We start from the raw sequence: 13,087 nt of genomic DNA on the forward strand, positions 1-13,087 counted from the left end.
TTTCTTTTAAGTCTACAGTATTGGCCATATGGGATGTTATTAATCCATTTGTTAAGATGGCAACTGGACTGCAGGATGTAGTTATTTGCATCCACATTTTTAAAGAAATTTTTTGTTTTAATAACATTGTTTTCTATGTAGATTGTTAAATCCAGGAAGTTTACAGTGGTCTTACTAACAGTGGAGGTGAATCTGAGATTTAGCTCGTTGTTATTCAGATACAAAAGAAATGCATCTAGATCCTCCATTGTGCCCTTCCAAACAAAGACAATATCATCGATGAACCTCCGCCATGTGACCAGATTTGCCCCCAGACCTATCCAAGACCATATATACTGATCTTCCCACATGGCCATCAATAGATTGGCATAGCTGGGGGCAAATTTGGTCCCCATGGCGGTTCCACATAATTGCAGGAAAAACTCGTCACAAAACCAAAAGAAATTTTTCGATAGGACAAATTCTATACATCTGATGAGAAAGTCTATTTGTATCACCGGGATTTTCCCATCTTTCTCTAGAAACATTCTAGCTGCTTGGCAACCATCCTCGTGTTTTATAGATGTATACAGAGCGGTTACATCGGTGGTCACCAATACATAGTTTTCCTGCCATTCTATGTTCCTAAGGGCCCTAATTATATCACTGGTATCTTTTAAATAGGATCTTTGTTGTTTCACAATGTCCTGTAGATAGCTATCAATAAATTCTGACAAATTTGCAGTTAGCGACCCAATGCCAGAAATTATTGGTCTCCCGGGGGGGTGTGTAAGGTTTTTATGTATCTTTGGCAGGAAGTAGAAGACTGGGAACACTGGATCTTCAACATATAGGAACTTAAATTCATGTTCCTCCAGAATCCCCAGTCCTCTCCCCTCCTCCAACAAGGACAGAAGTTCCTTTTTATATATATTTGTGGGATTGGATTTCAATTTCTTATATGTTACTGTATCTCCCAGTATCTTGTTGGATTCTAACATATAATACTCGTGGTCCATGATGACAACACCACCCCCTTTGTCCGCTGGTTTAATCACAATTGTTTTGTCAGCTGATAGTTCTTCCAAAGCTATTCTTTCTTCCCTTGTTAGGTTATTATTCTGTCTGCCTTTATTGTTGCATAAGTTTTCCAAATCTTTTGTTACTAATTGGAAAAATACCTCAAGATGGTTTCCCTTTGCAAATTTGGGAAAAAATTTTGATTGGGGTTTGAATTTGGAATGACTAAAATTTGGGACACCTGGATTGGGGATTATTGGATTTTTATTATCCCAATTCCTGGTTTCTACATCCCTACTCATAAAAAATCTTTTTAATGTTAGTGATCTTAGAAATTTTTGTGTATCTACATAAAGACCAAATTTATTTGGTCCAATGGAGGGAGCAAAAGTAAGTCCCTTGCTGATTACTTTATTTTCACATTCTGTTAAAAATTTTTTGCTTAAGTTAAAAATGTTTCTTGAGTTTACTGTAGTTTTCTTGCCTTTCCGTAGTCTCCCCCCTCGTCTCCCTCTGACATGCGCCTTTTGTTTCTTTGGACGACACCTGGTTTTGGTGTTGTCAGGGGGTGAAATGGGTTCCTGGTCTCCCAAGAACTCATACACCCCCCTTGTGCCAAAAAAGGGGGAGAAGGAGAGGGTGACTTAACTTCTTGACCCAGTTTCAATTTTTCCTTTCCAGAGGACTCTATAATGTCCCTGATCTCTAGATGTTTAGTTTTTTCTTTCGATTTCCCTCCAGTAGGTGGATTTTTAATCTCTGTTTTCTTAGCTATTACCTGTGGTAAAAAACCTGCATGATTTTTAGGATAATATTCTATGAATCTTCCTCTATATGAGGTATCCATAGTGGAAGTTGTATTAGGTTTTTTATCTCCAGGGGGGTCAGGACTTGTTACTGATTTTTTGCCATTTTTTGAACCTTTGTTCCAGGTCCTTTCAATTCCTTTGGCGTAATCGTCCTGATCCCTTCTGAATTTTTGTAATTTAATTTCAATAACTTCCTTCTTATAATTGTCAATATTTTTGGATTTTTTGATCTCGCTCATTATAATCCTTAATATTCTCTAGAGATCCTAGTTCTAAACGCAAGTCTTCTATTTCCTTATCCAATTTTTTTAAGTGTTTTTCTTGTTGTAACATAATAATTTTTATTAAGTTAAAAGAACACTCATCCTGTGCATTATTCCATTTAGTCCTAGAGGACTGAGAGTCCAAAAAAATCCGTCAATGGACCTAAGTGATGAAGATTTTTTAACAAAATGGAATAATGCACAGGATGAGTGTTCTTTTAACTTAATAAAAACTATTATGTTACAACAAGAAAAACACTTAAAAAAATTGGATAAGGAAATAGAAGACTTGCGTTTAGAACTAGGATCTCTAGAGAATATTAAGGATTATAATGAGCGAGATCAAAAAATCCAAAAAAATATTGACAATTATAAGAAGGAAGTTATTGAAATTAAATTACAAAAATTCAGAAGGGATCAGGACGATTACGCCAAAGGAATTGAAAGGACCTGGAACAAAGGTTCAAAAAATGGCAAAAAATCAGTAACAAGTCCTGACCCCCCTGGAGATAAAAAACCTAATACAACTTCCACTATGGATACCTCATATAGAGGAAGATTCATAGAATATTATCCTAAAAATCATGCAGGTTTTTTACCACAGGTAATAGCTAAGAAAACAGAGATTAAAAATCCACCTACTGGAGGGAAATCGAAAGAAAAAACTAAACATCTAGAGATCAGGGACATTATAGAGTCCTCTGGAAAGGAAAAATTGAAACTGGGTCAAGAAGTTAAGTCACCCTCTCCTTCTCCCCCTTTTTTGGCACAAGGGGGGTGTATGAGTTCTTGGGAGACCAGGAACCCATTTCACCCCCTGACAACACCAAAACCAGGTGTCGTCCAAAGAAACAAAAGGCGCATGTCAGAGGGAGACGAGGGGGGAGACTACGGAAAGGCAAGAAAACTACAGTAAACTCAAGAAACATTTTTAACTTAAGCAAAAAAATTTTAACAGAATGTGAAAATAAAGTAATCAGCAAGGGACTTACTTTTGCTCCCTCCATTGGACCAAATAAATTTGGTCTTTATGTAGATACACAAAAATTTCTAAGATCACTAACATTAAAAAGATTTTTTATGAGTAGGGATGTAGAAACCAGGAATTGGGATAATAAAAATCCAATAATCCCCAATCCAGGTGTCCCAAATTTTAGTCATTCCAAATTCAAACCCCAATCAAAATTTTTTCCCAAATTTGCAAAGGGAAACCATCTTGAGGTATTTTTCCAATTAGTAACAAAAGATTTGGAAAACTTATGCAACAATAAAGGCAGACAGAATAATAACCTAACAAGGGAAGAAAGAATAGCTTTGGAAGAACTATCAGCTGACAAAACAATTGTGATTAAACCAGCGGACAAAGGGGGTGGTGTTGTCATCATGGACCACGAGTATTATATGTTAGAATCCAACAAGATACTGGGAGATACAGTAACATATAAGAAATTGAAATCCAATCCCACAAATATATATAAAAAGGAACTTCTGTCCTTGTTGGAGGAGGGGAGAGGACTGGGGATTCTGGAGGAACATGAATTTAAGTTCCTATATGTTGAAGATCCAGTGTTCCCAGTCTTCTACTTCCTGCCAAAGATACATAAAAACCTTACACACCCCCCCGGGAGACCAATAATTTCTGGCATTGGGTCGCTAACTGCGAATTTGTCAGAATTTATTGATAGCTATCTACAGGACATTGTGAAACAACAAAGATCCTATTTAAAAGATACCAGTGATATAATTAGGGCCCTTAGGAACATAGAATGGCAGGAAAACTATGTATTGGTGACCACCGATGTAACCGCTCTGTATACATCTATAAAACACGAGGATGGTTGCCAAGCAGCTAGAATGTTTCTAGAGAAAGATGGGAAAATCCCGGTGATACAAATAGACTTTCTCATCAGATGTATAGAATTTGTCCTATCGAAAAATTTCTTTTGGTTTTGTGACGAGTTTTTCCTGCAATTATGTGGAACCGCCATGGGGACCAAATTTGCCCCCAGCTATGCCAATCTATTGATGGCCATGTGGGAAGATCAGTATATATGGTCTTGGATAGGTCTGGGGGCAAATCTGGTCACATGGCGGAGGTTCATCGATGATATTGTCTTTGTTTGGAAGGGCACAATGGAGGATCTAGATGCATTTCTTTTGTATCTGAATAACAACGAGCTAAATCTCAGATTCACCTCCACTGTTAGTAAGACCACTGTAAACTTCCTGGATTTAACAATCTACATAGAAAACAATGTTATTAAAACAAAAAATTTCTTTAAAAATGTGGATGCAAATAACTACATCCTGCAGTCCAGTTGCCATCTTAACAAATGGATTAATAACATCCCATATGGCCAATACTGTAGACTTAAAAGAAATTGCACAGACAATTACGTGTACGAAGAACAATCTATTACACTATCCAGGAAGTTTGCAGAACGGAAGTACAAACCAAGTATTATCCAAAAAGCGCTAGATAAAACAAGACAAGTATCTAGAGAATCTATGTTGATCCCCAGAGTAAAAAACAAGGAGGATGATAAGATAAGGGTACCCTTTATTACTCAGTACAATAGGGATGCACACAAAATAAATGATATATTGAACAGTCACTGGTCCATATTGAAAAACGATCCTATTTTAGGAACTGCACTGCCCAACAAGGTCCAGATGGTATATAAAAAAGCACCAAATGTAAAAAAATTGGTAGCACCTAGTGCCTTGAAGGGTTTAACTATAAACAAAAACCCCACATGGTTAGAACCACCTAAAGGGTTCTTTGATTGTAAATTCTGTACTGCCTGCCATTACAGTTGCAAAACTACGAATACCTTTAAATCTAACACTACAGAAAAGGTATACAGCATAAAACAACATCTAAACTGTAGGTCCAATTTTGTTATTTATTTGATTGAATGTGATTGTGGTCTACAATATATAGGGAAAACAATAAGACCCCTAAAAACACGCATTTTGGAACACATAGGAAACATTAAACGAAAGATGACCACACATAGTGTTCCAAATCACTTCTTGATGGCACATAATGCGGACCCTAAAGGGTTAAAATTTAAAGCAATCGAACAAGTGATGCCCCATTGGAGAGGAGGAAACAGAAATATAGCATTAATTAAAAGGGAATCCTTCTGGATGTTCGAATTAAAAACCATATCTCCATCCGGCTTGAATTTGGAATTTGATCTTAAACCTTTTCTGTGATTTTATAATGCACTAATATTTTATCTTTTTATCTTTTTAGGAATATGCCTCTTGCCCAGATGTTCATTACTATGCACTTTCCATATATATACCCCCAGTTTAGAGATAATCTTTTATTGTGATACCTGTTTTTAACTTTTTTAAATTTGTATGCAGAGTATTTTGTACCGTATATATATGTGGAATTTTTATATATATATACATGTATAATTTTATTGCTAAACTTTGCACAGTTGACAGTATATATTATATATTTTTAACTAACCTAATGTTTTTTAAGATGATTGTATAAAGTATCTGTATGTATGATTTGTGTATTATACATAAGCTTTTTTGTATGTGTGCAATATAGAAACAGCAATTTGTAAAGCTCATTATAACCACTGATGTATGCTATTAGTTTAAATAGCATCAGGTGTATAATTGATTAAATGAGACCCAAAATTAGGATATATACACCTCCCCTATGCACTGAAACGTCACTCCTGATGAAACCTATGTGGTGAAACGCGTAGAGTGACGTTTTTCTTCTGAGCCGGCCGAAACCCCAGGAAGTGGACGCAGCGGATGACATCATTTCCGGTTGAGTGGAACGCACCGCTGGAACGCACGCCACGAGAGAGGGGGGAGAGGAGACATCATCCATTCGGCCAGCGAGATCCAGAGAGATCTAAATGCTTGTTTTTAACTGATACCATGTGAGTGTAATCCCCTTTTTTTTTTTACCTACCAATATAAACTATACAGACGGTCTGCACTATGTCCAGTTGTATCTTTTATTAAGGTCGTTTGGAGTCCACATATTTGGGTGAACATTGAGTTCTGCATCTCCTGTCCACTGAAGTGACAACTAATTGCATCCCAAAAGATACCTTTATGTGCCTTTAATCTTCTCACGTTTGTGAGTATCTAATATTGAGCCAAGACATCTTATTCAGATCATAACCATAACAATATTGCACTATTACGATTTGTATTTCTTTTCACATATTGCGCTTCCCGGACACTTCATCATACTTCACATCACGAGGATTGACCGAGCAATCTCCACCGGGTTACAGCTGCATCTCCCTAACATTTGTATAAGTATCACTGTATATTTTTGTATTTTTTGCACATTTATTGCACTAATATCACTGTGTATAATCTGATACTTTAGAGCGCCACATTTTGATAAGTTTCCTTTTACATGCACTATCTCTATTATCAAGGCTGCACCTAGAATACTCAGAATTATTTTCTACATTTAATTAGTGGATTAGATGGCTAGTTCTAATATTTTTCAAAATAGAAACAATAGACATCTAAATTTAGACACATATTTTAAAGATGCTAATTTGTCATTTAAAGAGGACCAAGAGCAGATTAACGCTACCTGCATTAAATTAGAACGCACGATGATTAAAGACACAAAAAAGTGGATAGATTTATTGTTTCTTAAAAAATATGTGGAATACAAAATTATCCCTAGAGGACTGAGAGTCCAAAAAAATCCGTCAATGGACCTAAGTGATGAAGATTTTTTAACAAAATGGAATAATGCACAGGATGAGTGTTCTTTTAACTTAATAAAAATTATTATGTTACAACAAGAAAAACACTTAAAAAAATTGGATAAGGAAATAGAAGACTTGCGTTTAGAACTAGGATCTCTAGAGAATATTAAGGATTATAATGAGCGAGATCAAAAAATCCAAAAAAATATTGACAATTATAAGAAGGAAGTTATTGAAATTAAATTACAAAAATTCAGAAGGGATCAGGACGATTACGCCAAAGGAATTGAAAGGACCTGGAACAAAGGTTCAAAAAATGGCAAAAAATCAGTAACAAGTCCTGACCCCCCTGGAGATAAAAAACCTAATACAACTTCCACTATGGATACCTCATATAGAGGAAGATTCATAGAATATTATCCTAAAAATCATGCAGGTTTTTTACCACAGGTAATAGCTAAGAAAACAGAGATTAAAAATCCACCTACTGGAGGGAAATCGAAAGAAAAAACTAAACATCTAGAGATCAGGGACATTATAGAGTCCTCTGGAAAGGAAAAATTGAAACTGGGTCAAGAAGTTAAGTCACCCTCTCCTTCTCCCCCTTTTTTGGCACAAGGGGGGTGTATGAGTTCTTGGGAGACCAGGAACCCATTTCACCCCCTGACAACACCAAAACCAGGTGTCGTCCAAAGAAACAAAAGGCGCATGTCAGAGGGAGACGAGGGGGGAGACTACGGAAAGGCAAGAAAACTACAGTAAACTCAAGAAACATTTTTAACTTAAGCAAAAAAATTTTAACAGAATGTGAAAATAAAGTAATCAGCAAGGGACTTACTTTTGCTCCCTCCATTGGACCAAATAAATTTGGTCTTTATGTAGATACACAAAAATTTCTAAGATCACTAACATTAAAAAGATTTTTTATGAGTAGGGATGTAGAAACCAGGAATTGGGATAATAAAAATCCAATAATCCCCAATCCAGGTGTCCCAAATTTTAGTCATTCCAAATTCAAACCCCAATCAAAATTTTTTCCCAAATTTGCAAAGGGAAACCATCTTGAGGTATTTTTCCAATTAGTAACAAAAGATTTGGAAAACTTATGCAACAATAAAGGCAGACAGAATAATAACCTAACAAGGGAAGAAAGAATAGCTTTGGAAGAACTATCAGCTGACAAAACAATTGTGATTAAACCAGCGGACAAAGGGGGTGGTGTTGTCATCATGGACCACGAGTATTATATGTTAGAATCCAACAAGATACTGGGAGATACAGTAACATATAAGAAATTGAAATCCAATCCCACAAATATATATAAAAAGGAACTTCTGTCCTTGTTGGAGGAGGGGAGAGGACTGGGGATTCTGGAGGAACATGAATTTAAGTTCCTATATGTTGAAGATCCAGTGTTCCCAGTCTTCTACTTCCTGCCAAAGATACATAAAAACCTTACACACCCCCCCGGGAGACCAATAATTTCTGGCATTGGGTCGCTAACTGCGAATTTGTCAGAATTTATTGATAGCTATCTACAGGACATTGTGAAACAACAAAGATCCTATTTAAAAGATACCAGTGATATAATTAGGGCCCTTAGGAACATAGAATGGCAGGAAAACTATGTATTGGTGACCACCGATGTAACCGCTCTGTATACATCTATAAAACACGAGGATGGTTGCCAAGCAGCTAGAATGTTTCTAGAGAAAGATGGGAAAATCCCGGTGATACAAATAGACTTTCTCATCAGATGTATAGAATTTGTCCTATCGAAAAATTTCTTTTGGTTTTGTGACGAGTTTTTCCTGCAATTATGTGGAACCGCCATGGGGACCAAATTTGCCCCCAGCTATGCCAATCTATTGATGGCCATGTGGGAAGATCAGTATATATGGTCTTGGATAGGTCTGGGGGCAAATCTGGTCACATGGCGGAGGTTCATCGATGATATTGTCTTTGTTTGGAAGGGCACAATGGAGGATCTAGATGCATTTCTTTTGTATCTGAATAACAACGAGCTAAATCTCAGATTCACCTCCACTGTTAGTAAGACCACTGTAAACTTCCTGGATTTAACAATCTACATAGAAAACAATGTTATTAAAACAAAAAATTTCTTTAAAAATGTGGATGCAAATAACTACATCCTGCAGTCCAGTTGCCATCTTAACAAATGGATTAATAACATCCCATATGGCCAATACTGTAGACTTAAAAGAAATTGCACAGACAATTACGTGTACGAAGAACAATCTATTACACTATCCAGGAAGTTTGCAGAACGGAAGTACAAACCAAGTATTATCCAAAAAGCGCTAGATAAAACAAGACAAGTATCTAGAGAATCTATGTTGATCCCCAGAGTAAAAAACAAGGAGGATGATAAGATAAGGGTACCCTTTATTACTCAGTACAACAGGGATGCACACAAAATAAATGATATATTGAACAGTCACTGGTCCATATTGAAAAACGATCCTATTTTAGGAACTGCACTGCCCAACAAGGTCCAGATGGTATATAAAAAAGCACCAAATGTAAAAAAATTGGTAGCACCTAGTGCCTTGAAGGGTTTAACTATAAACAAAAACCCCACATGGTTAGAACCACCTAAAGGGTTCTTTGATTGTAAATTCTGTACTGCCTGCCATTACAGTTGCAAAACTACGAATACCTTTAAATCTAACACTACAGAAAAGGTATACAGCATAAAACAACATCTAAACTGTAGGTCCAATTTTGTTATTTATTTGATTGAATGTGATTGTGGTCTACAATATATAGGGAAAACAATAAGACCCCTAAAAACACGCATTTTGGAACACATAGGAAACATTAAACGAAAGATGACCACACATAGTGTTCCAAATCACTTCTTGATGGCACATAATGCGGACCCTAAAGGGTTAAAATTTAAAGCAATCGAACAAGTGATGCCCCATTGGAGAGGAGGAAACAGAAATATAGCATTAATTAAAAGGGAATCCTTCTGGATGTTCGAATTAAAAACCATATCTCCATCCGGCTTGAATTTGGAATTTGATCTTAAACCTTTTCTGTGATTTTATAATGCACTAATATTTTATCTTTTTATCTTTTTAGGAATATGCCTCTTGCCCAGATGTTCATTACTATGCACTTTCCATATATATACCCCCAGTTTAGAGATAATCTTTTATTGTGATACCTGTTTTTAACTTTTTTAAATTTGTATGCAGAGTATTTTGTACCGTATATATATGTGGAATTTTTATATATATATACATGTATAATTTTATTGCTAAACTTTGCACAGTTGACAGTATATATTATATATTTTTAACTAACCTAATGTTTTTTAAGATGATTGTATAAAGTATCTGTATGTATGATTTGTGTATTATACATAAGCTTTTTTGTATGTGTGCAATATAGAAACAGCAATTTGTAAAGCTCATTATAACCACTGATGTATGCTATTAGTTTAAATAGCATCAGGTGTATAATTGATTAAATGAGACCCAAAATTAGGATATATACACCTCCCCTATGCACTGAAACGTCACTCCTGATGAAACCTATGTGGTGAAACGCGTAGAGTGACGTTTTTCTTCTGAGCCGGCCGAAACCCCAGGAAGTGGACGCAGCGGATGACATCATTTCCGGTTGAGTGGAACGCACCGCTGGAACGCACGCCACGAGAGAGGGGGGAGAGGAGACATCATCCATTCGGCCAGCGAGATCCAGAGAGATCTAAATGCTTGTTTTTAACTGATACCATGTGAGTGTAATCCCCTTTTTTTTTTTTACCTACCAATATAAACTATACAGACGGTCTGCACTATGTCCAGTTGTATCTTTTATTAAGGTCGTTTGGAGTCCACATATTTGGGTGAACATTGAGTTCTGCATCTCCTGTCCACTGAAGTGACAACTAATTGCATCCCAAAAGATACCTTTATGTGCCTTTAATCTTCTCACGTTTGTGAGTATCTAATATTGAGCCAAGACATCTTATTCAGATCATAACCATAACAATATTGCACTATTACGATTTGTATTTCTTTTCACATATTGCGCTTCCCGGACACTTCATCATACTTCACATCACGAGGATTGACCGAGCAATCTCCACCGGGTTACAGCTGCATCTCCCTAACATTTGTATAAGTATCACTGTATATTTTTGTATTTTTTGCACATTTATTGCACTAATATCACTGTGTATAATCTGATACTTTAGAGCGCCACATTTTGATAAGTTTCCTTTTAGAGGATGTGGGAGCCTTGGGAGTGTACATCCTCGCATCTCTACTCATTGTTCTAGAGGGTTACATTAAATTTATATGAAACTATGTTTTGTGTCTTGCAACAAAAGCTGACACTTATACAGTATCTTGTACCTTATGTATATATGCCCACATGCATGTTTTATATTCATGTCAGTATATACTTTTGGTTCAGATCAATATCTTTACAATTTTGAAAATATATTCATGTACTTTTCATCGAATGTATTTCTTTATTGTCTTGCTTAAAGAAACATATACTGTACTGTACGGTCTTTTGCAATATATATTTGGTCATAATATTTATGCTTTCTATTATGGAGCATGTATGTGTTACTCCAAGGATTTTTTAGTCTACAAGGCCTTATATACTTAGGCATTATCTATCTAATATATCCTTTGTTGCAATACCTATATTTATGCTTTCAAATGTGGTATATATATATGCTACCTCTATGACATTTAGTCCAAAAGAATTTCTCCAACTCTTTCTCCATGATGGTAAATCATCATGTGCTATTGATTATAGTATATACCTTTATATTTAGGTTGCTGCACTTCACATCCAGTTGTTTTTAATATATTTTTTTAATATAATTTTTTTTGTATATGGTTGTATGTTATTACTTGTCCCTATGTGTATGTAAAATACATCTTGAGAACAGGCAAGATTCCTCCATGAGGCTTCAATTTTCTAATCAGTAATTGATTAAGTAAATTCACCTGTGTTAACACACTATTAGCCAATAGCAGAGGGAGACCTGCCTATTTAAGATTTGTTTGTTGAGACTCCATTTACTCTTTGATAAAGTTCCTACTAGGAATGAAACGCGTCAGAGAAACAGGAGTCTCTGTGATGTCCAGCAACATGTCCAAATAAAGCTGATTTTATCTACATTTTGTGGCTGAGATCCTGATTTTGCAGTGCCCGCCTACAAACTTACCTTCTGCTGCTGTATTGTGTGTACAAGCTAGTGTCACAAATGCAGACAGCATTATTTTTATCTTCATTATATATGTTGCCAACCAGGTGGAGAAAACCCAATGTCAGGGGTGTACAGCATTATGCGTAACAGCCGGGATCACTCATGTAATCAGCATTATATTTGACATGTGCCTGCTGAAGCTGATATTCAGGTGGGGCTATGTAGCAAGGATTGCTGCTCACCAGGTTTTCAGTCAGCTCGTTATTGCAATAGTATTGGAAAGCCGGTTTGGGTAGCTGTACACTGCAGGGTCGGGAAGTACCTATAAAAATCTTAACTGGATGAAACTCGACCTTTCTTCTTTTGCAGTCGCCATGAGCAAACATACTGGCAAAAGCTGGGAGTACAGACCAATATCCTCTTGTACGGGTATCTCCTAGAGGAGGGGCTGCGCGATAAAAGAAATCCTCATTAGTTAATGTTTACCTTATCAAATGCTTCCAGCCACGTTGGTTCGGTGCAAATTTGATGAATTCATATTTTTCAATCATATAGTCACAAATCTCTGCTAAAGTCGCTTTCTTATCTGTTCCAGTATTAATTGCCGAAAATATGAGAAATGCGTAACTGCATTGTGGTTTAGTACAACGACTTGACATGATGCCCATTCAACAAGCGCAGGGATAGCAATGTAGAATAACGGGATGTCACGCTGTGCTCACCACAAACAAGACAGGACCACAGTGCTGAGGTGGTAAAGGATATTACGTCACCCATAGCCATGGGGGTGCATATGGAGTGCAGAGTTGGTTAGGGTAGCTGGGTCGGGTTGGAGAGGTTGGAGAGGTGCGGATGGTTGATATATTTGCAGGGTCAGAGGAGGAGAGGTACGGAACATTGCAGGTACTATTAGCCATGTCTGGGTTTGGAGAGAGCAGAGTCGTCATAGTCCATTTGCCGAGGTCAGGTTTGGAGAGAGCAGAGTCGTCATAGTCCATTTGCCGAGGTCATGTTTGGAGAAGAGCGGATGGTCATGGAATGCCGGGTCATTACAAAGGAAGTTAAGAAGAAAGACAAGGCAAGACTGTGGAGGCAGAG

This window comes from Ascaphus truei, chromosome 1 (genome assembly GCF_040206685.1).
Source record: "Ascaphus truei isolate aAscTru1 chromosome 1, aAscTru1.hap1, whole genome shotgun sequence".
NCBI classification, from domain to species: Eukaryota; Metazoa; Chordata; class Amphibia; order Anura; family Ascaphidae; genus Ascaphus; species Ascaphus truei.